General features: G+C 49.1%; 1 long non-coding RNA gene across 1 annotated transcript; it reads left to right on the top strand.

The window, feature by feature from the left end:
* Window positions 1-1932: 1932 nt before the first annotated feature.
* On the top strand, window positions 1933-22451 carry LOC142803329 (uncharacterized). Its single transcript, XR_012894061.1, has 3 exons — window positions 1933-2334; window positions 7581-7772; window positions 22048-22451. It is a non-coding gene; the product is annotated as an uncharacterized LOC142803329 (long non-coding RNA).
* Window positions 22452-23817: the final 1366 nt, after the last annotated feature.

The following is a 23817-nucleotide window of genomic DNA, read 5'->3' on the forward strand; positions in this document are numbered from 1 at the left end:
TTTCAATAGTCTCAAAGGAATCCATAGGTGGACCTGCGACTTTTAGTTTTTTTTGTAACTAACGAGAAAAGGGAAAAAAGATAATTTGATCTTTTTCTGTGTCATATGCAGAGCGGCACACAGCAGTATCATATACTGAGGCTGCAAGTAATGAGGTTGTGATAGCTCTAAAGAAAAAATCAAACGCAAATTATATGAAACTTAACGGATATATCGAACCGGTAGCAAGGTCTGACAGAGCCTGATGAAAACATCGGGCCGCAATGTTCGTGTTACTTTTCATATCCCCCACCCCTTTGCACCCGTGAAAGTAGGCTAGAAGCACGATTGCAAATTACCTCGCTTGAAAACGCGAATTCGCGAGCTTCCTGATACGATCGGCAGTTCAGCGCCAGCATCTTGTAGCCTACTCGCGCAGCGTCACCATGCGACAGCGGCGCCCTGAGGCGGAGCGCGCGCTTGACGTCCCGAAGAGATTGATTGATATGTGGGGTTTAACGTCTCAAAACCACTATATGATTATGAGAGACGCCGTAGTGAAGGGCTCCGGAAATTTAGACCACCTGGGGTTCTTTAACGTGCACCCAAATCTGAGCACACGGGCCTACAACATTTCCGCCTCCATCAGAAATGCAGCCGCCGCAGCCGGGATTCGAACCCGCGCCCTGCGGGTCGCCGTCCCGAAGAGAGCGTTTGCCCGGGTACTGAAAAAAAAATAGAGGGGGCGCTGATGTGAAACAGCGGCACTCACTGCACTGTCTTCCATGTAAACACCGAAAACCCCAACCGCTGCGCCCACTTAGCTAGCCTTGAACCCGGTAGCAGCGGCGGCGACTTGCCCGCTGTCGCCTACGGTGAAGGGAAAGTAGAAAAGAGAAGGCCATTAGATCAGTGTTCAAACGTGGCAGCGCCGGTTCGATGCTACGTAAAACCGTCGATAGGCACAGAAAAAGCGCTGTCAAACAATTGAAAGTTTAATGGTAAAACATGTCATATGTAACCGTAAAGAAGGCACTGAAAAAAGTCTTATCAACGCCACGAAGCATGGTACCAAGGTGGGGCCATTGCGCGCGTGAAATTGCTGAAGCGTTCAAAATTCTAAAAGCAAGACACAGGTGCGTGAGCCAGCCTTCAATTGCTCTCACAGATTCGTAAAATTCATTTCTACCGCAAACGTCTTTGTATGCATTTAGGTGTTGATAAGGAGTGCCTTATTTTATGCGTGTAGATTACGTGTTTTTCCTAGTATACAGCTCTTATGTCGTGCACGTCCTTGTGTTTCCATCTTTTTTCTTCCCCTAACTGTCATGAGTATGCATAAACTAGCCCACTTGGCTATTTTACTTCTTTCAAGGACGCACCATCAGGAACGTGTGCATGGCTGTTTGCGAATTTCTTCAGAAAACAAAAAAAAATATTTACGTGTTAGTTATTATTATTGAAATTCAAGTTATTTGGTATTCTCACTTGTTTGTTCGTTCCAATAATAGTTGTGTACCTACTTTATTCATACGTAACCTTCTGATTGTCGAATTTTACACTCACTCAATTTCCGATCATTCCGTCATAAAAAAATCAAATTCATTTTTGTTTATTATATTACCCACCCATTCAATGGCTAATCCACCATAGTGGGTACGAGCCAAAACATAGGTTCAAGCTAGGAAGCAACGTTACTAGATACTTAATCTAGTGACGTTGCTAGGAAGCAAGCTGGCTTATGATTAAGCCTTAGCCGATTCTGCGGAGAACTCGAAAATATTCCACATTACTTTTTGTCATTTTCAAGATACTCTCACGTTAGAACTCGACTTCTAATTATTTCTTTCGCGAAATTAGGCTTGACCTTGCCGGAGGAAAATGTTTTCAACTTCTTTGCCTCAGGCTTGGAATACTGCCACAGGGATATATTTGATGCGGTCTGTAATTTCATTAAAACTTCTGAACGAGTACCATTATATTCTGCTATCTAAAAGTATTCGTCATTTCAATTAGTTAACATTTAGGTTTTCAAAATTGTTCACATCGGGTTAATGCGGCAGTCTGGAATACAAGCTCCAATGCATATTACTTGAAGTGAAATTCAATATCTTACGTATAATTGCGATTTATTTTCTTTATTTCTCCTTTTCTAATTCATAGCTTACTTGGAACAACAATCAACAGTCTCAACGTTGCATTTTTCGCAAATCCCTCGATGTGGGTACTTGCCAATTAGATAGAAAAAGAAATAAACAAACAGATAGGCCACTCCAACGGTCGCCATCTCTTTGTGACCTGAACCGTCATCACAACTGCATTAGGACCCCTATGGTACCAATCTGAGAAGCCATGGTAATGTGATATCATTTTATATTTTTAATAGCAGCTTTTGGGTCACCTCTTTGACCAAGGTTATGAAAGGTCCAGCATAGTGCCCCGAAGTTCAGTTGACTCCGCTATTTTACAGAATATACGATGCCATCATGGTAGATCAAACACATAATAGTGGTCATAAAGCTCGGAATTTTGAGATACTGTACTGTTTGTGTTGGATCATACTTCGGATGCGACGCACTGAGAACGCGAGGCCCCACGCCCGAAGTGAGGGCCAGAAAGGAGAAGAAAGTGGCACACACGAGACGCGGGTAGAAACTCGCCTTTTCTAAGTACAGCACAGTATATATGCAATTGTACGACGCCCTCTGTGGGGCCAGAGAACTGGTTTAGTAACCGAGGCCCTAACATCGCCCCACCCCCCTTGAGTTGAAAAAGATTCGGGGTCCTACCAGGCAAGTTATTGCATATTGATAATGCGCTGTACAAATGCATGTATACTGTGTTGTACATAGTAAAGGAAATTTTCGCCTGGGTTTCGAGTGAACCACTTTCTCGTACAACAGGTAACATTACCAATCACTTACACACATGATTGGCAAACTTTTTAATCAGTGTTCCAGAATAACTTTACACTGTGCGAATGTTGCCTAAAAATACGGAGGATATATATCCGACCAAATGGAAATACTGTTGAATGCATTCCCTGCTGACGTTCTCACAATCTTCAAACGCTTTCGTGTGATAAGTATGCTGATTTTTCGCGACTATTTTCCAAATGCTGCAGAAGGCCTCCTTACTGGTTCTGAACGAATGAATTGATTCCCCATGAAATTCAAGCTAGAGCTAATGTGTTTTCAAAGAGTGGTTTAAAAATACGTACAGTCGGCGTGACTAATAACAGCATTATTGCATATGCCGGTGCTTAATATTATTTTGCCGGTAGGGGAGAAGAAAAGGAGGTAGCTGTGGTATAGTCAACTTTTTTTTCTCCGGTTCAGTTTTAGAAATCACTCATGCTCCGAAAAATTAGCCTCTAGGTGTGTAGGGGTGTTTGTGTTCATGACAGACAGCTGGCCATTTGGTGTCATTCATTGGCAGATTCATAGCACTTCCGGTAATACTTTCTTCTGCTTCATGCGGAATAAGTCCATTTCATTAGAAGATTGAGAGTGCTCTCTGTATGTTACATTGACAGATCTGAAGCAGCTTTGTCGTGAGACCCAGTCCACGGAGCAACTTTTTCTGCTCCGCAAAAATCGGCAGATTGAACCGGAAGTCGTAAGCACCCCGCCCTTTGAAACACTGCTAACTTTCGGCGTTCCAATGAACACCGGTCGCGTCAGTCGCTCTATATTCTAGGGACCGTAGGGCCTCGCATCGGTGATGGCGAAAATCTTTATTCATCAGAAGGGCAAAAAGTAAAATAATATTTAGAAAATTAAAAAGCAGCGATGTGGGCGGCCTTCAGGCTGCCGGTTTTGCCGCCCAGGCAGTGCCTAGTTCGGTTGGTCGAATCGCGAGCGATAGAATTGGCCGCCTCGTTACCTGGATGATCCACGTGACCAGGTACCCCGATAATATAAATGGGGTGAGAAAAAATGGGGCCAGACGGCGGGATGCGTGCGGCTGGGGGTGCTACCCGTCCTACCATGTAGTTGAATACCGCGGGTTTAGAGTCAGAAAAAATGTATTCTGCTGAGGTTTGTGTAATGGCGAGGGCTGAGGTTGTGCGGAGCTTAAGTAGCGCAGCACGAACCTCACCCAAAGAAATGTCAGCATCAAGGTCGCTGTTGGAGGAGCCTGAGTAAGCAGGAAGTGGAGTGTGGGGGTCGGTGCAGAGGTAGCGATCCTGAAGGGTCGCCAGAAACTCAGTATCGGTTAGTGAGGAAGAATAAAGTAGAAGGGAGACATTCTTGCGCTGGGATGCTTTCGTATGGATGGGGTCAAGCAGCACCCTGAGAAGCGACCAAGTGTCGCGGAGGCGAAGGTTGCCGGCCATGCGATCGCACGTTTGACCCCACTGTTCTCGTAAAAGAGAGGTGCAGTGCTCCTCTATGTCCAATGCAAGCCGGGCCAAACAGAGGCGCAGACGGCGATTATGTTTCTGGGCCTGCAATCGGTGGTGGACAACTTGATAGGCCTGCCAAAGGTGCAGCGGACGGCTGTCTGTCATAGTGGAGTGTGGCGCTGCAGGGAGTGTGGATGTAGCGGTGTGTACACCTGCCAAAATGGTCTCCGTCCACACTGAGAGGTCCGTGATAGCAGAAGAAGAGGAAGCAGAAAGACGAAGGGAGCAGAAGCGATATCAGTCCACAACCTAGGTGAGACTAGTAAAGGGGCGAGCAAAAAAGGGAGTGAGAAAGTGGTGCAAAGAACGTAGTGATCGCTACCGAGGGAGATACCGATATTAGACCAGGATGATTGGGCTACATTTCTGGCGAGTGCAAGACCTGGGTTAGTGTCTCGTTGGACACTGTATACCATTCTGGTAGGGCGAGTGAAGTCGTCACGAATCGATAGACGTTCATTGGGGATGAAGTTCCATATTTAGTGGCCCTTGCGGGTATTGTGGCGGTAACCCCAGCTGTTATGAGGGGCGTTGAAGTCGCCTAGAATTGCTAAAGCATTGCGGCCGTTGCAGGAAAGCGCTTTGCGTAGAACGAGGAGTTCAGAGGCAGAAGGAATCTTGGAAGGGCTGTACACACTGAAAACAAAAAGGCTTGCCTAAGTGTGACGGTGAGGAAGAATTTCAAGGAGGAGATCGGCACATTTCGAAACGCCCAACTGGTGCAGCACCGCAGTAAGGTTACGGTGCACCAGCGTCGGAATGTTGGAGTGGGCCTCAGAAGATGAATGAAAGGCGGTTCGCGAAGTTTTACGGGAGTTAGTGGTTCCTGAAGTGCTATGACAGAGGGAGTGGTGTCGGGAGGGATGTTCTGGAGATGGAGCTGAAGGGTGCTCTTTTTGGCACGGAACACCCGACAGTTCCACTGCCAGAGATTAAGGTGCGGGTGGTGCCTGGCCATAATGAATGGCAGGGAGACCGGGCGGAGTTGTTGTAGGTGCCGGGGTGAGCGGGGCGGGGAGCGAGCAATGCGCAATGGTGGCCACTGAGGCGCTCTGTTGGTTCTCCTAGGCAGCTACCCTGGCGTCAAAGGTAGCGAGTTGGGAGTCGATAGCGGCCACGCGCATGTCGATAGGGGCTACACGCTCTTCGAATCGTGTGAAGCGGGTCATGATGCACTGTTCGAACGACTCCAAGCAGCAGGCTGTTTCGCTAACCACGTCTTGCTCGTGTGGGGTGATGGCGTTAGAGGAGGGTGATCGGCGCTTCTGTGGGGGTTGACGGGTAGGGGAAGAGGCGCGCGATGATCTAGCCAATGGTGCTGTGTTCGTGGCCTTCTCAGCTGGTGCAGGTGGATATGGCGTTTGTGTAGAGGCGGGAGCTGGGGAAAGAGGATGAGTGGGAGAGGACAGACGTGCCAGCGCGGCCTGCAGCTGACGCGTCAGCTCTTAAATTTGGGGCTGCTGGGCAGTAATACTGGCCTCGAGAGCCACAATTTCGGGGTCTGACATGTGAGGCTGCCTTGTAAAGCTCACCGGTGGTGTGGCCGTGGTGGTGCTGTTAGTGGTTGTGGGGGCGGCGGACGCCTCGGACCTGGGCAAGGGCGGGAAAGAGACGGAGTAGTGGTGGCTGAAAGACCGGGCACCATGGTATGTAGGCCGGTGGCGAGGGCGGGAAGGCCGGGAGCTCTTGAGGATGGACCCGGTGGTTGGCGCTGGTGCCGGAGGCTGGGGCTGGACGAGGGTGATAGGCCCATCGTGAACTTACTTACAGCGCAACACCAGAAAAAATACAGGACAGGGAAGGAGCGAAAGAGAAAAAAAAGACGGCGCTGATGGGCCACTCCTGTTGAATCGGAGTTTGCATGGACGTGAGCCCGTGATGCGGTCTTCTTTGCACAGGATGCAGCGTGGGACACAGGTAGGGGGCTCAACTCTCTCGAGGGTCTGGCCTCAGCAGTAGCGGAGGGTGGACTTGTGCTTGATGCAGACGTCCGCGCGATGGCCAGGAGTCCAGCAGTCAATGCAAGTCTTGGCTTTCGGGCAGAACGGGTGGCAGCGGTAGACGCCGCAATTCAAAACGATCGAAGAGGGGAGGATAGTAGTGCTGACAAAGTTAATTAGGATAGATTTTGAGAGCCCCATCTGGTGTGCGTCGGCGATGGTGTAGGGGCTGTTCAAATTCATCGACTGGAGATTTTGGATGATCTCGTCCTGTGTTTGGGAGATGACGGCATTGTAGATGACTCCGTGGAGGGCGTCGTCTGGTGCTGCCTTGTAGGCACGTAAGGAGTAAGAGATAGTACCCAGGTGGAGTTCAGATGCACAGAGATAGAGACGTGCACGTGGCTTAAATGGGGTGCTGACAGCATGTGAGTTGTTGTATGGATTAATGCGTACACGGTCAGCGGTGTGGACGGCTGCGTAGTCGATGTTAGCGAGATTGCAGAGGGTTTTCAGCAGGACACCGTGAGTTGTTGTGCGGAGGTCAAGTCCTCCTACCGGTCTGAAGATGATTTTAAAGTACTCTGCAGGGAGTCGAGGCCGGGGAGCATCACGACGAAGAGTGGGAGCACTAGGGGTGGTGTTCGGTGGTCGTGTAATCTCCTGTGAAGGGGACGAGGAAGGTGGCGTCGAAGTGATGGGCTAGTGGGCCGTGCTGCACGGTGTGCTTTCACTGCACGGATCCAGCGTGAGTGAGCTTCAAATTCAGCTGGGGTGATAGATTCACCGTCGAATTGATACTCTATGTCGGTGGCTTGAAGATTCAGGAACACTTTTGGTGAAGGCCGCGAAACGCGAGTGGCATCAGCCGCTATTATGGCTCAGAACGCGGCTGTGCGTTCCGCAGGGGCGCGTAGTCGAGCGGCGCACGGTAGAGGCGCCTTGCATCGGAGCTCAGGTTTTGCTAGCGTAGCGTTGCTGTGCCCAGCGTGCCAACTCATGCAACAATAGGGATGTGCGCATCCCGTTCTATTTTGACCCTGCCATTCACTTCAGAAGAAGCGCACGTGTTCCTTTCGTAGATTCACTTATGTTAGAGTGGAGCGCTCAGGTGCAGAGTTGATCAGTCACTCCGATTCCGCCAAGCGATGACACCAATAGTGTGGGTTGAAAGTTTCAGTGGCACAAAAAATATATCCAAATGATTCATAAATTAAAAACTAGTTGTGGCTGCTTGTATATTCGTCCTACAGGACCACTGGACAGGCGTGTGTGAAGACTGTGTACCTCTCGACGGGAGCTATGAAGAACAACGCAGAAGGAGGCATAATAGATTGATGACGCTGTTCTTCTGTCTCCTAGTTCTTCTGCCAGGAGTACTGTGCAGCATGTACCTGGCCGTCTTCCTTCTTTCCAAACAGCCCGAAGTCTTTACAATCGAGAAGGTAAGCGCTGCCCTTATAACAAACATTGCTTTCGCTGTTTTGACTATGCGCAGCTGGGTATTTTACTTCGGTGATTGACGCGCATGCGTACACTTCGCATAAATTTGACAAGTACATCTAAAATTGTAGCTATAAATGTTTGTCTGGCCCGCTTAGTTGTGAAATTTCACTCGAATGTCTTTTCGAGCCCAAATTGTTGAAATTCATTTTGTGCCTGTCTAAAAACTTGTAGCAGAGCCACAATGATAAAGGAATGTAGGAGCTTGGAGACACCTATGTATGGCTAGGTATTTGTGTTTTCTTCACCCTTTGGGTCCCGGCAGTGTGAATCGGCACCATGGCGCAACATCTTTCTTAGCCCTTAAGAAACAAAACACCCACAGAAATGGTCACCACCATTGTGGCACTTACGCGGAGCTAGCAGCAAAAAAAAAGAGAGGACACCTCGCCGATGTCATGGATGACGCTGAAGGGGTTATGTTGAGGTGCTAGAGAGCCGTTTATTTCAAGACAAAGTTTAGTAGTTTTCTCAAAAACTTAGATACTGCCAATTTATACATAATCATTATTTTCTTTACACTTGTGAGCAACGCAAGTCAAGAAGTATTGTTTTCAATTCGCAACCACTAAAGCGAGATGGCGTGATTTCACGCCATGTATGTATATTCTTTTATCAATAAACCAGTGGGTCTACTTTTTGTGCGTGGCTAAATGAGGTGCTAAACATTAAAAAAACAAAACATATCTTCCAATTGCAATAAATGGCTCAGGGCTGAAGGTATTATTTTTTGCAAAGATTTTTTTTCTGTTTCCCAAATTCATTCGCATCCATCCTGTTTTTCTTTCTTTTTTATCGCTATATTTAGGAATATTTTTCAGTGTATTTTTCTTTTTGTTGATTTTATGTTCACCTTATTTAGGCTTTTCTCCTTGTCTCTTACCATATTTCTTTCTTCCTGTTTCTTCCATTGTCATCTTTCCCCTCAATATTTTTTGTCATCTTTCCCCTCAATATTTTTTGTCATCTTTCCCCTCAATATTTTTTGTCATCTTTCCCCTCAATATTTTTTGTCATCTTTCCCCTCAATATTTTTTGTCATCTTTCCCCTCAATATTTTTTGTCATCTTTCCCCTCAATATTTTTTGTCATCTTTCCCCTCAATATTTTTTGTCATCTTTCCCCTCAATATTTTTTGTCATCTTTCCCCTCAATATTTTTTGTCATCTTTCCCCTCAATATTTTTTGTCATCTTTCCCCTCAATATTTTTTGTCATCTTTCCCCTCAATATTTTTTGTCATCTTTCCCCTCAATATTTTTTGTCATCTTTCCCCTCACTTTTCTCCTTACGGTCGTATTTTAAAGACGATAGTCTTTCTTGGGGACCTTCGACGCAAAAACTTTGGTTGGTCTGTCTGTCTGTCTGTCTGTCTGTCTGTCTGTCTGTCTGTCTGTCTGTCTGTCTGTCTGTCTGTCTGTCTGTCTGTCTGTCTGTCTGTCTGTCTACCGTTACCGCGAACCAGGTACTCTAAACAGCACCAGCCGATACCCCGAACGGCCGACCCCATCCGTTGCGCCCACCAATGTTGCTCAAGCATGAGCATTCATACGTGTGCGATTTTCAAATAAAAACAATTATTGCGCATATATAAGGCAACATAACAACACGTATATATTGTGCACGTTCGTCTTTTACTAGAAATGGCATACAAAAGTAATTCTGAGGACCGTAACGCCTATCATGCTGCGCTGGCGATGCAATGCTTGCACGGAAAGACGAGTGTTTCCAACGCTTTGCCTAGAAGACACGGTGGTGGCCCCTACCTGTCGCCTTGCGTTCTACACTTTATCACCTTTGAGACGGGCGCGCACGCCCATCTCAAGGGCCACACGCTTTGTTTTTCAAAAAAACTGCCTGATGGCGCTCATGTCTTACGTGTGACGTGACTTGATGCGCTCGTTCACCTCCGCTTCACGCTCTTGGCACTGTAACGCAGCGCCTCCGGAATACCATAGACCGATTTTCTTGTGCAGGACATCAAGTAAATATTTTGTTCACTCTCTCCACATCCAAGAATATTGTCTTTCGGCGACATTTGCAGATTACATGCAGATACGGGGCCATTATTTTTCTTCACGCTCACTTCAGTTTCCAACTTCCTCGCTACACTGTACCATGCAATGCATTGCTGTTCTCTGCCTGCATGCCTGAACAGCCAAGTTTTCAGAACGTGCACCATCTGGGAGGGGGGGGGGCGTTCGAGTCCCATTTTGTAAGTTTTTCTCCGTGAATAACTCGTTTTCCTTTATTTGTATTCCTTTTTTCTTTCTGTATGTCTCTCGGTTTCTGGCAACGCCGACTAAATTTCAGAGCCGAAAGGCTGCCGCAGTGACGTCAGAGGTTGGGGGCCCAGTTGCCCAACTTAGCATGCTCAGTAAGACTTTTTTTCCACATCTTTTATTCGGCCTAATCAAGCCGCAGCAGCTGCAAGAGCGGGAGCGTTGGTTCTCCTAAAACGTGAACGAAACGTAGGCTTTCCGCCGCGTTCGTGGCGTAACTGGGCCCCCCTCTCTGACGTCACTGCGGCAGCCTTTCGGCCTTGAAATTTAGTCGGTGTTGTTTCTGGTTGGTTTTTTCTTTCATTTTCCTCGCTTTCCTTCCCTCTTTCTGTGCTTGTTCTCTCACCCTGCACGGTTGTCACAGGTATTGCCAGACAAATCGGCTCGCGTGTTGTGGAAGTGAAACTGGAGATGAAGAATAGAAACAGAGTGCGTGCCAATTCGCCATGATGATAAATAATGTTCACCTTACCCGGCACAACAAAAATTAGAAAGAGTTCTGCTCTTAAAAGCAGTTAGGTTGCGCTGACACTGCCGCGGTGGTAAAAAAGAGTAAAAAACTGACCGCGTATTTGAGAACTCATCTGCAAATGTCATCGAAAGCCCATGGTCTTCTCCCGGCTGTCTTAATCGGGATAGCGTCGCATAATAGGTGCAGCGTAAGAAACAACAGTGTTTCTAAAACAATGTAACTATGCATCTCATAGTAAAGGAACAGACCAACTGATATTTTCATACTAATATTACATATCAGATATGGGTTTTATTTTCTGTTTTGGTCAACAACGTTCACAAGTATCAACGCAGCCAACAGTTCAGATGACTTTGCGTTCAGCAAGTTCTTAAACCTGCCAGATGGGAAAATCGTGTGACAGATAAAGAGGCAGCAGGCAGACAGTCAGACCAAGATTTCTGTGTGGAAGCTTTCTAAGAAAGAAAATCCTCTTCAACAACTTACCCCACCTTTCCCTAAAAGGAGCCATGTGTCGATGCTAAGAAACGGACGCTAACGCTTACACCGGCATTGGCGTAGACACTGATGTTCATCGCAGCGTCGCGCAGGAGAGAAACCTGGAGAGGCGCAAAGCATGCAGTGATATACTGGCGTTTCTCCTGGAACGTGCCAAGCGATGCTAATGGGCAATGAGAGACATAAGACTCCGAATATACACAGTGACTCGCAGTCCGCAGTACGCACAGGTGAAATATCCCACCGGCACTACGTTGGAGTTGAAGACCTAGAGCCTGTATGCGTTCTTTCATATAGGGAGACCAGTGAACGGTTGTGCAGCGCGACCAGTCGTTATTATTATTTTTTTTTTCAATCTACAAACTCGTTGCGTACGCCGCCTGCATTCGTGTTGCGAAATGAGAGTAGGGCGGAATGCATGAGAGAAGGAGAGGGGTGGCCATGAGTAATGGCGGTGTAAACGCCGCAGGGACGGATGCCTAGAGCGACAGAGTGAGTGTAGGAGAGGAGAGAGAGAGAGAGGGTGCGCGCATGCACACCAAAGGTGGTCATGACGCACACCGGATTGAGCTTGACCATCGAATACTTCTAGTCTAAAAATTACACCGTTACCCTATATATGGAAGTTTGTGTTGATGTGAAGCAGCTGGAAGATGCAAAACAGCATCCACAGAAGCTCTATCTGACTCACGCTGTCGGGGAGAATCGTTTCATGCCGTCACCCTTGCCATGAACGCGGCCGGTGTCTATGACTACAGAACTGCTAAACAGCCGGTTCGTCAACTCACACGCCACATGCACCGAGCGTGATCCCGTGCTAGCCAAAGCAGACGTGTTCTGTCTCATGGAAATGTGGACCGCCCCAACACCAACGATCAAAGGCTACAAATTGATTGTATTGAGAAAGCACTTCACCGTCTTCACCACCGACTCCGGAGCGAGATGGTGAGACGTAGAAGAGGAAAGAGTGGGATGCGCATACGCAGTGGGAGTGTGGGCACCGCTCTACTAAGGAAGTGTTTCGATGTCTTCTTCTTCGACTCGAGAGAGGGAGAATACGAGAGAGAAAGAGAAGGGAAGGGGCATCACTTGCACAGTGTGAGGGGAACGCCGCACGAGCGAGTGAGGGATGGACGCAGCCCTGTCATAACCTCTTTAGCATCTAAACATGTAAGAAGTTTGCGCGAAGTCACGCCAAGCTTGACACAGTGAAAAAATTTGCAGATCCCACATAAAGTGGAAATCGATGATATGCGAAGCACGAATGAGGAAGGTGGAAAGGCTGCATTACCATAAGCAAAACGTTACAAGACGAAGGTAAATTATGCTGCACATGACTTCCATGTCACGATTTTCATGTTTGGACTTATCATTCATCTTCGTCATCTACTCACGTCACCTGATTGCAAATTTAGTATATCTGGAGCTATTGAAAGAGCCGCAAGCGTGCTTTGAACGTAGTCCAGTTTTAAGTGACTCGCCGGTGATGATATCGTGTGTGCGCTAGTCACAAACCCTCGTCGTCCGTTCATGTCCTTTAATATCAAATTTTGTATATGCGAAGCTAGCGAAACTGCGGCGAGCGCATCATGAAGGGCCAAATATACTCCGGCGTAACGTTGAGGCGCGCGCACGCTGGGTGCCGCGACGATACACCAGCAAAACATGAGCACCAGTGCGACCTGCGTCTGTCGGCGACACATGGCGGCAACCGGCGCGAAATGCGGCATGCTGCATTTCGCGGCGACTACGTTACCCACAGCACCGCGTGGTGGTGGTAAAAAACATTTATTTCAGAAAAAGTCTACTAGAGAGTGCCGACGTGGCCTATCGGCGTGCTAGAGTGGCAAGACCCTATTCCGGGACGCCAGTGGAGCTGGAAGCTGCCCGTGCGCGCTCCACCAAGAAGCGTTGTGCAGCCAAGGTAGAGCAGCCGAGCAGGTGCTCCTCCCAAGCCTCTCTAGTTGGGATAGGAAAAGGGGATGAGAAAGGAAAGGGATTAACTGGGCACGATGCTACGACGTGATATGTGTCGGCGAGGACATGACAGGTCGAGCAGGTGCCATTGATTTCCGGCAAAAGTGCCTGGTGACCGCCGGACTGATAAAGGTGTTCGTCCGCAGGCGGCGTAGCAGTCGTTCGTCCGTTTTCTCCAAACCGCGTGCGGGGTCCGGGTAGAGGCGGCGCGAAGCCCGGTAATAAGCCAAAATTTCGCGAAAGCGCGTCAGGTTGGTATTGCCAGATTCCGTCTCGGGACATGGAGGGACAACGGCCCGAACAGGAGAAGCGCGGGCAGCGGCATTTGCCGCCTCGTTGCCAGGCAGGCCCGAGTGACCTGGTGTCCAGACTATACGAATGGGATGAGGGTTAAAGCGCCAAGAGGCTGCCTGTAGTAGGCTAGCCGCCAGCGGGGCAATGGAACCCTGAAGGTACTGAGAACAGGCCGAGCACGAGTCCGTCAGGATGGTGCGTGAGGTAGGGTGAGAGGAGGCCAAAGCTATGGCAACCTCTTCAGCGTGCGTTACTGTGTCTGCTCGAAAGGAGAGGCCATCTACGTGTTTGCCCTCTGTAATCACGGCAGCCGTGAAGTGACCCGATGGGGAGGGGCCCGAGACGTCCACGTAGAAAACACCAGGACGATTGGAGTGTCGCGTATGAAGGGCCGCGGCGCGTGCTAGTCTAGGCCAGGATGGAGGTCGGGGTTCATATTACGGGGTAGAGGTTCCACCCATAGCTTTTGACGCCAGAGCTCTGGTACCGGCTGCAGAGGGTCTTGGTCAGATATCAGGTTAAGGCCAAGTCTGTGTAGAAGACGGCACCCTGAAGGCGTCTGCAACAGTCGATTGATTTGGTTAACGCGATGAGCTTCGCGCATCTCTGCAAAGATGTTGTGTACCCCCAGAGCCGTGAATTGGCTGTTGGAAGTTGCAATAGGTAGGTCCAGAGCGCGTTTGTATACTGAACGAAGAAGGACGTCCAGCTGGTGCTCGTGTCGACGACGCAGGCGAAGGTAAGGCAAGGCGTAGAGGACGCGACTGGTCACAAACGCGTGGGCCAATCGGAGGGACTGAGACCCGCGGAGGCCGCCGCGCCTGGTAGAAACTCGCCGTATCATGCGGCTCACCTGTTCGCTGGTGCGTCTGAGGCCTGCTATTGTACCCTTTGTATCCAAGGACGATGTGAGGTGAAGGCCAAGAACGCGAATATTTTGAACTGACGGGACGGGCCCGGACGGAAGAAAAAATTTGAGGCGGCGGCAGCGGAGAGACTGAAAAAAGAGCCGATTTAGCTGGAGAGCACTCCAGGCCACATGAACCTGCGTAGGTGTCCACCAGAAGGGCAGCCTTTTGCAGGCGTTCTTCGATTTGCGCTAAGGAGCCGGTGTTGGTCCAGATTGTGATATCGTGCGTATATAGTGCGTGTTGTATTCCCTCGACCTCGCTTAGAAGAGAGGGGAGGTTCATCATCGCCAGGTTAAAAAGCAGAGGAGACAGGACTGCCCCTTGAAGTGTACCCCGCGTGCCTAATAAGTACGGGCCGTGTTCGGTAGAATTAAGGCGAATGAAGGCGGTGTGATGTGATAGAAAGGCGCGAATGTAGTTGAAAGTCTTCTGCCCGCAGTTTGTGGTAGACAGGTTAGTGAGTATAGTGCTGTGTTTGACGTTGTCGAACGCCCCGCGGAGATTGAATGATTGATTGATTTGTTGGGTTTAACGTCCCAAAACCACCATTTGATTATGAGAGACGCCGTAGTGGAGGGCTCCGGGAATTTCGACCACCTGGGGGCCCCGCGGAGATCGAGAGCGAGCACGGCTTTACCGTTATGGCGCATAGTAGTCGGCTCTATGATATCGTTTTGAAGCTGGAGCAGGACGTCCTGCGCCGACAGATGCGGGCGAAAGCCAAACATCGTGTCGGCAAAGGTCCTCCTGGCCTCCAAGTAGGCGGAAAGGCGTTCGCAAACCATGGTTTCCATGAGTTTTCCTGCGCAAGACGTAAGTGAGATGGGTCTCAGTGCCTCAATACTAACGGACTTTGCCGATTTGGGAATGAATGTCACGACCGATGTGGTCCATTCCGTTGGAAGCGGAGAACCGTCCCATATCGAATTTATAAGGTGGAGTAGCGAGAGGTGTGCTTGGTCGGGAAGATTTGCCAGGAGCGATACTGTGATTCCGTCGCGTCCAGGGGCCGTGCCCCGTCGCATTTTCGCGAGTGCAAATCGTAAATCAGAAAGCGTGTACGGGGCGTCGAGGTCGGTGTTAGGGGCGCCGGAATACGTATATGCTGGGCCTGCGGGATCAATTGTGCGGCAGATGTAGCGGTCACAAAGTTCTCGCGCGAGTTCATCCGTGGTGCCTTGAAAGGCATGCAGAACATGGTGGAGCTGGCGTTGCGTTTTTCCCCTGGTGGTGGAGGGATCGAGAAGGCTTCTAAAGAGTCGCCACGCACTCTTAGAGCTCATCTGGTTTGCAGCCTTCGAACAGGTGTCTGCCCAGTTAGCATCGGAAAGTTGTGCGGAGTATGCGGCCGCCTCTGCAGTGAGCGCCTCAATGCGAGCGCGAAGTTTCCGATTAAGTTTGTTGCGTTTCCAGCGCCTTATGAGCCCGCGGCGAGCGTGCCAAAGATGTAGGAGGTGTGGATCGATTGCAGGAGTCAAATTAGAGGTTGCAAGGGTGCGTCGCTTGTTTCATTAGAAGAGCGTATGATGCCCACGCTGCATATTTAGTCGAGGAGAGGACGGCGGGGAATGGTTGCATTCTGAACTGAGTTCAATCGGTGAGACGAGCTTGGCCCCAGTGTTGGCGCATTTTCTGCCGCGGTGTGAACGAAATGCGGAGTAAAAAGTGATCGCTGCCTAGGGTTTCGCCTAAATTTTCCCATGTAGCATCGCGGATGTGACGGGTGAGGGAAAGGTCGGGGCATGTGTCTCGCGTGACCGAGTTGCCGGAACGTGTGGGTTGTGCCGGATCGGTAAGAAGCGTCAGGCTCAGCGAGGAAATGAGCTCCTTGAGCTCTCTGCCCCGAGCCTTCTCGTAGTGGTAACCCCAGTGAGGGCTGGGGGCATTAAAGTCCCCGACCATCACCAGCGGTTGTCGGGCCGCTTTACGCAGCGCCCGATGGAAGAGATGCGCAAACGAAGCCCTCGCAAGGCGAGAGGGACAGTACACGTTTAGGATATGTATTGATGGTTTGCCCCTCCGCTGAGACAGCACTGATATCATGCAGTAGTCGTAAGGAAGATCCAGATCGAGGTCAATCTGTATCGCCGTGTAAGCTTTATGCACGAGGCGGCATGTGGTGGTGCCGCCTACATAGGAGCAGTATCCAGAAAGGGATGGAGCAGGGCCAGATTCTTGAAGCGCCAAGACGGCCGGCTGAGAGCCAAGTGAGCTGAGGAAAAGGGAAAGATGTGAACGCTTTCGCCTGTTCCCGAAGCCTCCAGGGTTCCACTGTATGATTTCGAATTTAGACGCAATGTTTGAACGGGACGTACGATTGGTAGCCATCGTGACTGTCTTAGGTTTTATATTTGGTCCTCCATGTCCAGCTCGGAATCCTCAGAGGCAGGGAGGGGCACGGAGGCCAGATTGTCCGACGGCGGGGTGGTGGTAGCCACCTTACGACGACGCCGTGGAGCTGTACCCTCACTGCTCACCGAGCAGGAGCGGGAACGCGATGCCTTGGGTTGAAACTGGGTGATTGCCCAGGCTTGAATAGCCTGGGTAACCTCTACTACTATGCGTTGGACCGAGAAGCTGGTGAGGAGGTGATTAATCGAAGCTTCGACGCTTCGACGCGCGTGAGGCGTTCCTCTACGCGCGGGGTGCGCTCTTCGCTAGGGAGAGTTTGGTTAGCGGGCAAGATAACCTGAGGTGCCCCAGGAGCCTCAAGAGCTTCTGGAGTAGATGTGGCACCGGTTCCGAGTGCTGGAGTAGACATGGCTGCTTGAACCGGCGGTTTAATGGGAGTGGACTTAGCGCGAAGACTAACCTTGGACGTAGCTGGCGTAGCCGCCGGGACAGAGGAGGCAATACCGGATGGCCTTGCAGTACACTGTTGTTGGGGTTGAAGTCGCTTATTTAAGAGTTCGAGTTGTTTAGTTAAAAGAGAATTTTGCTTTTGAAGTGCCGCAACTTGCTGGCGAAGGGCCGCAAGTTCGGGAGAAGGAGGATCGACAAAAGGGGGTGAGAGAGGCTTAGAAGCCGCTTTCCTTGCCCAACTGCTCACCTGAGGTACCGCCGCTGGTGCTTCGAGCGGTAGGAATGCTTGAGTGTCGGCGTGGAGTGGTGGAGCCGAATGATGCATGTTGGTGCTGCTGTCTGGCTGTGACGAACATGAGTTGGTCCCTCGAGGAGATGTTGAGGGCTGCTTGCGTTTCCGATATTTTCGATATTTTGCCGTGCAGCCACTGGTCCCAGTCTCATGGGCGCCGTGGCAGAGGAGGCTCTTGGGGTGGCAGTCGTGGGCATTGAGACCTGCAGGTGCGGGGGTTCCACATTTGGCACACTGGATTGGAGCGGCGTGAGGACACTGAGGTGGTCGATGAGCGATGGTACCGCACTTGGTGCATACAGGGACCGTTTTCTTGTAGGCGCGGATATACGTCGCCACGCAGTGGTAGAAGAGGAAGCGGGGTAACTTCATGCCCTCGAAAGTCACCACCGCCGCCGCGGAATCTCCGAGTTTGCGGACCGCAAGGATAGTACCTCGAGGCCAATACAGTTCAGACTTTATCTTCTCCGGGCTTTCAGCAGGGTTTACGTTGATGACGCCCTTGCATGTATCCCCTGGTGCCTTGGCGTGGCCTCGAACGGGCAGCTGCTGATCCCCCACTTGCAGCTGGAAGTCCCCGAGGAGTCGCTGTGCCATAGACAAAATGGTGGTGCTACAGACTAAGATGTTCTGTTCCCAGATTGGCCACACTTGAATTTGCGTGGTAGTGCGGTCGCCGAGGTAGCTGCGGATGGCGTCGCCCGCGCGATCGGCCGGGACAAATGTGCGTAGCTCGCAGGGAACGCGAGGTTTCACTACTAGGATGTAGTCGTCGCGAGAGAGGCGAGGAGTTTGACGCGGACGCCACTTGCGTTGCTTCGCTGGCTGCGAGGACGGAGCAGAGGTAGGCACACCACCGGAGGGATGGCGCGCCGGCGTTCCTTGCAAGGCTGGGGAATGGTGGCCCGCCGTGGCGTCTCGTTGTTGTTGAGACGCAGACTTCGATTTTGCTTGCTTGCGTTGCCACAGTCTCACCATGTCGTCGAGGTATTCGTCTTCTGATGGCATAGTGTTTATGGAGGATGAAATCTCCATAGACAGCATTTGGCTTGAGGTAGGATCATAGCCCGTAACCACGTTAGCGGCCGCCATCGCCGGGCTGAGAGCCCTTAGCGAGGCGGCGTTGTAGCCGGAAGTGAAGGACGTCCCTCAAGTTGTCGAAACTGGACCCACCTGGACGAAGGTGTTGTCTAGGCGAAGCGGAGAACTTGGCGGTGACGATAAATCCAAGTTTCAGGGGTACCAAGGTGGATGTCCGCAGAAATAGCATAAAATCTACGGAGGCGATGTAAAGTGCGTCCGTCACCATCGAGCGCTCGCAGCGCCCCTAGCACAGCGTCTGTCTCTCTTCCTGACGGGGGGACGCCGGGCGCGCTCAGACGCGCACGCGTCCGAAATATGCGCCTGGCGTGGCATGGACGGCGTAACGCGACGAAATGAACACCATCGCGCACGCACGCCGGATCATGTCGAAGTGTATTGGCACCTTAAGTGTGACTTGTAGTCATGTTCTTACAGGATGCGCACCTCATGATTATCATGTTTGCACCAGTTGCACACCTTCATCATTCATTCAAGTGACGTAACGCCCAATTTGACTAATTTGAAGCTAGCGGAACGGCTGCGAGCGCACCATGAGTGTGGCATGTAGTCATGTTGGTACATGACACGCATGTCATGATTATCATTTTTGGACGTGTCATCTACCTACTTCGTCTGTTCGCGCCACGTAATACCGAATTTGGTACAAGTCAAGCTAGCAAAGTGGCCACGAGCACATGATAACCGTTGCATGTGGTCATGTTGTTACATGGCACGCATGTCCTGATTATCGTGTTGGCACCAGTCACATACCTTCGTCGTCCATTCATGTCCCGTAATGCCAAATATAGTTCATGCTATGCAAGTGAAACAGCTGCGAGCGCATCATGAGTGTGGCATGAAGTCATGTCGTTACATGACTGTCATGTCATGATTTTCACGTTAGGGTCTATCGTTTGTGTTTGCCATGCAGTCATAGCATACCACACCAAGTTTGTAATTTGTTAAGTTAACAAAACTACCGCAGAGCAGCAAAACTATGGAATGTAAATCATGACAATAATGACATAAATGTCTTAATTTTCGTGTTATTATTACTCACTTACGCTCGAAATACAGTCAAGTCATGCCATACCAAGTTTGGTATTGATACCATTACTGGAACGGCCATTAGAGCTAAATGTCGTAAGCGGCTAGATAGATAGATAAATACGCTCAAATTCACCTAAGTTCACTAAGAAATGTTTCGCATTTAAAACAGGCTGCTCGCTGGTAACTAGAAAGCGTAATTGTAACGATAGTATCTGGGGTTTAGCGTCTCTAAAACATGATATGATCGTTAGAGACGGCGTAGTGGAGGGCTCTGGAAATTTCGATTACCTGGGATCTCTAACGTGACCTAAATAGAAGTGCAGTGCCAAGTTTTATGAAGGGGAGAAGTGATTCTAAATGAAAAGAAAAAGAAAGTGAGCCCTGTAACTGTCTCTCAGGGGAAGGGCACCTCAAAAGTAGCTCGCGAGGGGTTGGGGGTGCAGGAGGGATAAAAGGACGGAATTAAAAGGTAAGGAGATAAAAAGAAAGGAAGAAGACTGCGAGGCGCAGGGACAGTGTACGACGGAAGTAAGGAGAAGATAGGAAAGATGGAGACGGCTGCAGGAGTCCGAGGACGGGGCACCACTCGATGAGAGCTCTTGTTGATGTCAGGAGATGGTGTAGGGCAAGTCCAGTGGGCCAGAGCTACGCTGTCGTCGGAAATAGACGTCAGGAGATGGCGTAGGGCCAGCCGAGTCAGCCAGAGCTATGCTATCGTCGGAGATCATGAGGGCACAACCAGTCGGCACGGAATCCAGTGAATGACTAGGAACACGGGAGCGTGTGGACTGCGTGCCTCCACGGATGCTACCAGTGCGTTCAAGCGGAAGCGAAAGCAACCACATTCTCTTGCCACCCAAAGAATATAGTCTTTTGACGGCGTTTACAGCGAAATATGCTTATACACGGCCAAATCTTTTTCCTCTCGTTCTTAATCTGCAATCTTCTGTCTGCTTTTTCCCGACTTTTACGTATCTGTTCAATGTTATGCATTTTATTCTGTTTTATTCAATATTTATTTCAATCTCGTTCTGCTTTTTCGATTGTTTGTCTCACCCTATCTATTAACTACACAGTATTAACTACACATGTGTTTAAATTCACGTAACATGAGTAGCTTTTCGTGTGATTGAACTCGTGTAACACAACATAACACTCACGTGAATACGTAATATTCCGAAACTAGTTACCTCAGCCTAGTCATGCGATATTGCGTAATTGCCACTCTACCTAGGATAGCGTTGCATCATTTAACATCTTGCGTTGTGACTGAACGTGACGATTTTTTTTCACCTGACTAAATTACGTCACATCGAGAAATCGGTACTCAAGTTTAATGCTTCCGCCATATTTCCTTTATGTTCCGGTCGAAAACCACGTAACAGCTATTCACAACTCCAGCATCACGGTATCACTCAGCAGGTAGTCTCGCGCATGACTACCCAAATATAGCGAAGTCTAGAGATACTTAGGATGACTTGCAAAAGCAGCATTTCTAGAGAAAGAAGGACATTACTTGAAAAGCACTCGATATGCGGAGCCATAGCTTCACTCTTGGTTCAAGCTTGACGCTGCTTAGTTCCAGCTGTGGACTTTTTTCACGGAGGCTTTTCGAGAACTTGAGACACTTTGCGACACTTGCGGAAGGCTTTCCGAAAAGTCACGATTCTTTACGAGATCTTGGCCAGCCGGTACGCTTTTGCGACATCCTGGGTGAATCCCACAGTTGCAAGTGTTCGTCTTTAACGCTTTCGCACTAATGTCTCGTCTGCGGGAGTTTCAGGAAGGTTTAAAATATTCCGAGTACTTTCGTCTAAGAGATAAAAAAAGAAAAAGGTGCCAATATTTATCGATCATGGTCGTGCCCCTGTAATTGCGTTAACAACCTTGATTACTACACGCAGTAATTGTCAAACAGAAAAAGCGCATCGTAGTTTTGGCAACCTAAAAAATATTTGCTTATTTGGTCTTTTTCAGCTGGTACTGTAGAGGCGGCATTTTCCACATTCTTTTCTTTCTTCAAGTGTGCCAAGTAAAGCGCTATCTGATTCTTCTTTAAGGAAGTGGTAGAGCACATCTTTTTTTATAATAAAACGAAATATTTATTTGCGTCCACTCTTCATATTTCAATCATAAAACAAAGTTGCATTACACATAATAAATTACTGCGAATAGTAAATATTGTAGAGAATACTAGTTCATCTGGCTAATTGTCAGTGTTCGCAAAATTGCTTGGCGTGTAGTTGAAAGGTATGGCATGGGAAATGCCAGTGGAAAGCGTCAGTCTTCGTATTTATTGTACTCTTCTCTAAAGCGCAAAGTAGCGAAATAATATAGTGGATTGCTTTGATTTTCCACGCGAATGATATTAATACAGCTGTCCGTATAAAAAACAAGAGTTGTGGATTTTCTGACTGCAGTAAAGCAGGCTGCTGGAAAGTTTAACAGTGATTCTTTAATGCCGTGCAAGAAGTTTTTCGTCAAGGTATAGATAAGAGAAGTACAAGAATTAACGTCAATAACAAAGACTTTTCTTATTCTCTCACCGCACATTTAGGAGAGAGTGAACGAGCTTCAGGTTCCGACGTTTTCCGTGCCTCTCGGTGGGCGCACAGCACCAGCCGATACTCTGTGGCCCGGACCTTCCGCAACACCGTCCTCTGTCCCGAAAATGCCTTCGCGACATCATTTCCCGCATCGAAGATTTAGCGAAGTCGAATGTGGATCCACGGCTTGCCGTTTTGTTGCGCAGTGGCTGCGGTCCACTATCACCTCCACCTCGGACCCGTGCACGGACTTCTACCGCTACGTATGTGGAAGCTTCAGAGGCCGGGATCATGCGACCCACGTATGTTTTAACGACTCCCTCGCAATCGTTGAGCAATATATCGAAGTAGGACGCCCTTATAACGAAATCACTGACACACGAGTAAAATAGCCTTCAGGATCTTTCTATTAGCTAAATTATGACAGAAATTCCCGAAAAAATACAAGGAACGCAAGGCTATCTAGATTGTGTTGAAGTAGCTTGCGTGAGACGGTGGCTTCATGCATCTCATATTTTGTGTGGTATGCAGTCTTTAAATCAGGAGGCGAAAAAAAAAAGACACTGTTCCAGCCACACTGAATTTTTGTACAAATCTAATACCTTTCTTTAAGGTGCGGGGCTCTGGAAATCAAAGAAAAAAGTGAAGGAAGAAAAAACAACCTTATTTATTAAATTTGTCTTCGTTAGGGAGAGTTGTCAGGCAGTGTCTTGTAGCCACCGTCTCCGGAATTCAGGTGAGCTGTATTTGGGCCTCTAAGCTCGAGTAGGGGGATCTTACTTCCAACGCTGCAGGCTCGGGAGAGGCCAATATATCTCGTGAGGATGGCCGTTCCTGCCACCCTGAAGAAGGTACTATGAAACAAGAAACACGAAACATGCGACAAGAGCGAAAACAATTTCACCATGCGAAGCTGCGTATATGATGTCATAAAGTGATGTTCATCACGGGCACCTTCTTTGATGTTAACGCGTCCTTGGGAATGGAGCACGTCATGAATTCACTGTAGTTTCTGTTGCTGTTATTAGGCCCGAATTCTCGTTGGAGCACGCCACGCGGAGGGCGTGTGTTCATCGCGCATCTGCAGGATCTCGTATCCCGACGCCATCACATAATCGCTGAGAGAGTGTAGGGGGTATAGGCCACAATAGTATTTATATGTATTTTGGGTGGTCAGCCTACAAGCTGCTGCTTTATATAGCATTTTTGTGGTCACCCGAAGGCGTGGTTTATTCGCTTCAATTAGTATTTCGTAAAAATTCTGCAAGAACACGTTGCTTAAAAAAACCGTAAAACACTTCTTCAAGTAACCAAAGAAGGAATTCACTGGAAGAGCGCATTGCTTCTCGATTTCAACACCGCAAAAATTTTAGGAATCCGATCAGTGCGAGTGGAGCTAAAAAAGTTTGACGCATGCTGCAACCGCATTCTCTCTTCTCTCGTCTCGGTGAAAGCGCTGGAAGCTAAGCAGGAAGGGATGGCAGGGCCACAGAAAACGTCAGCACGCTTCATGACCTTGAACACTTCTAAATACGAAGCAATTCTTAGCGAGCTTCGGTCACTTTGAACTTAGAAATTTTAGTGACAATCAGGTCAACTACTACTTTTAGCTCTCCTGGCCGTTTTGGTAATGGTTTCAATAACAAACTTGGTATGGCATAACTTGACTGTTTGAAGAACATATCCCTATTGTAAAAACCAGTGCCACTGGGTACCAGCATCCAGAGCCATGCCTGATTATGGACCCAGTATGGCGCTGGTACCAGAGCCTCCCAGCGCAT

This window comes from Rhipicephalus microplus, chromosome 3 (genome assembly GCF_043290135.1).
Source record: "Rhipicephalus microplus isolate Deutch F79 chromosome 3, USDA_Rmic, whole genome shotgun sequence".
Classification (NCBI taxonomy): domain Eukaryota; kingdom Metazoa; phylum Arthropoda; class Arachnida; order Ixodida; family Ixodidae; genus Rhipicephalus; species Rhipicephalus microplus.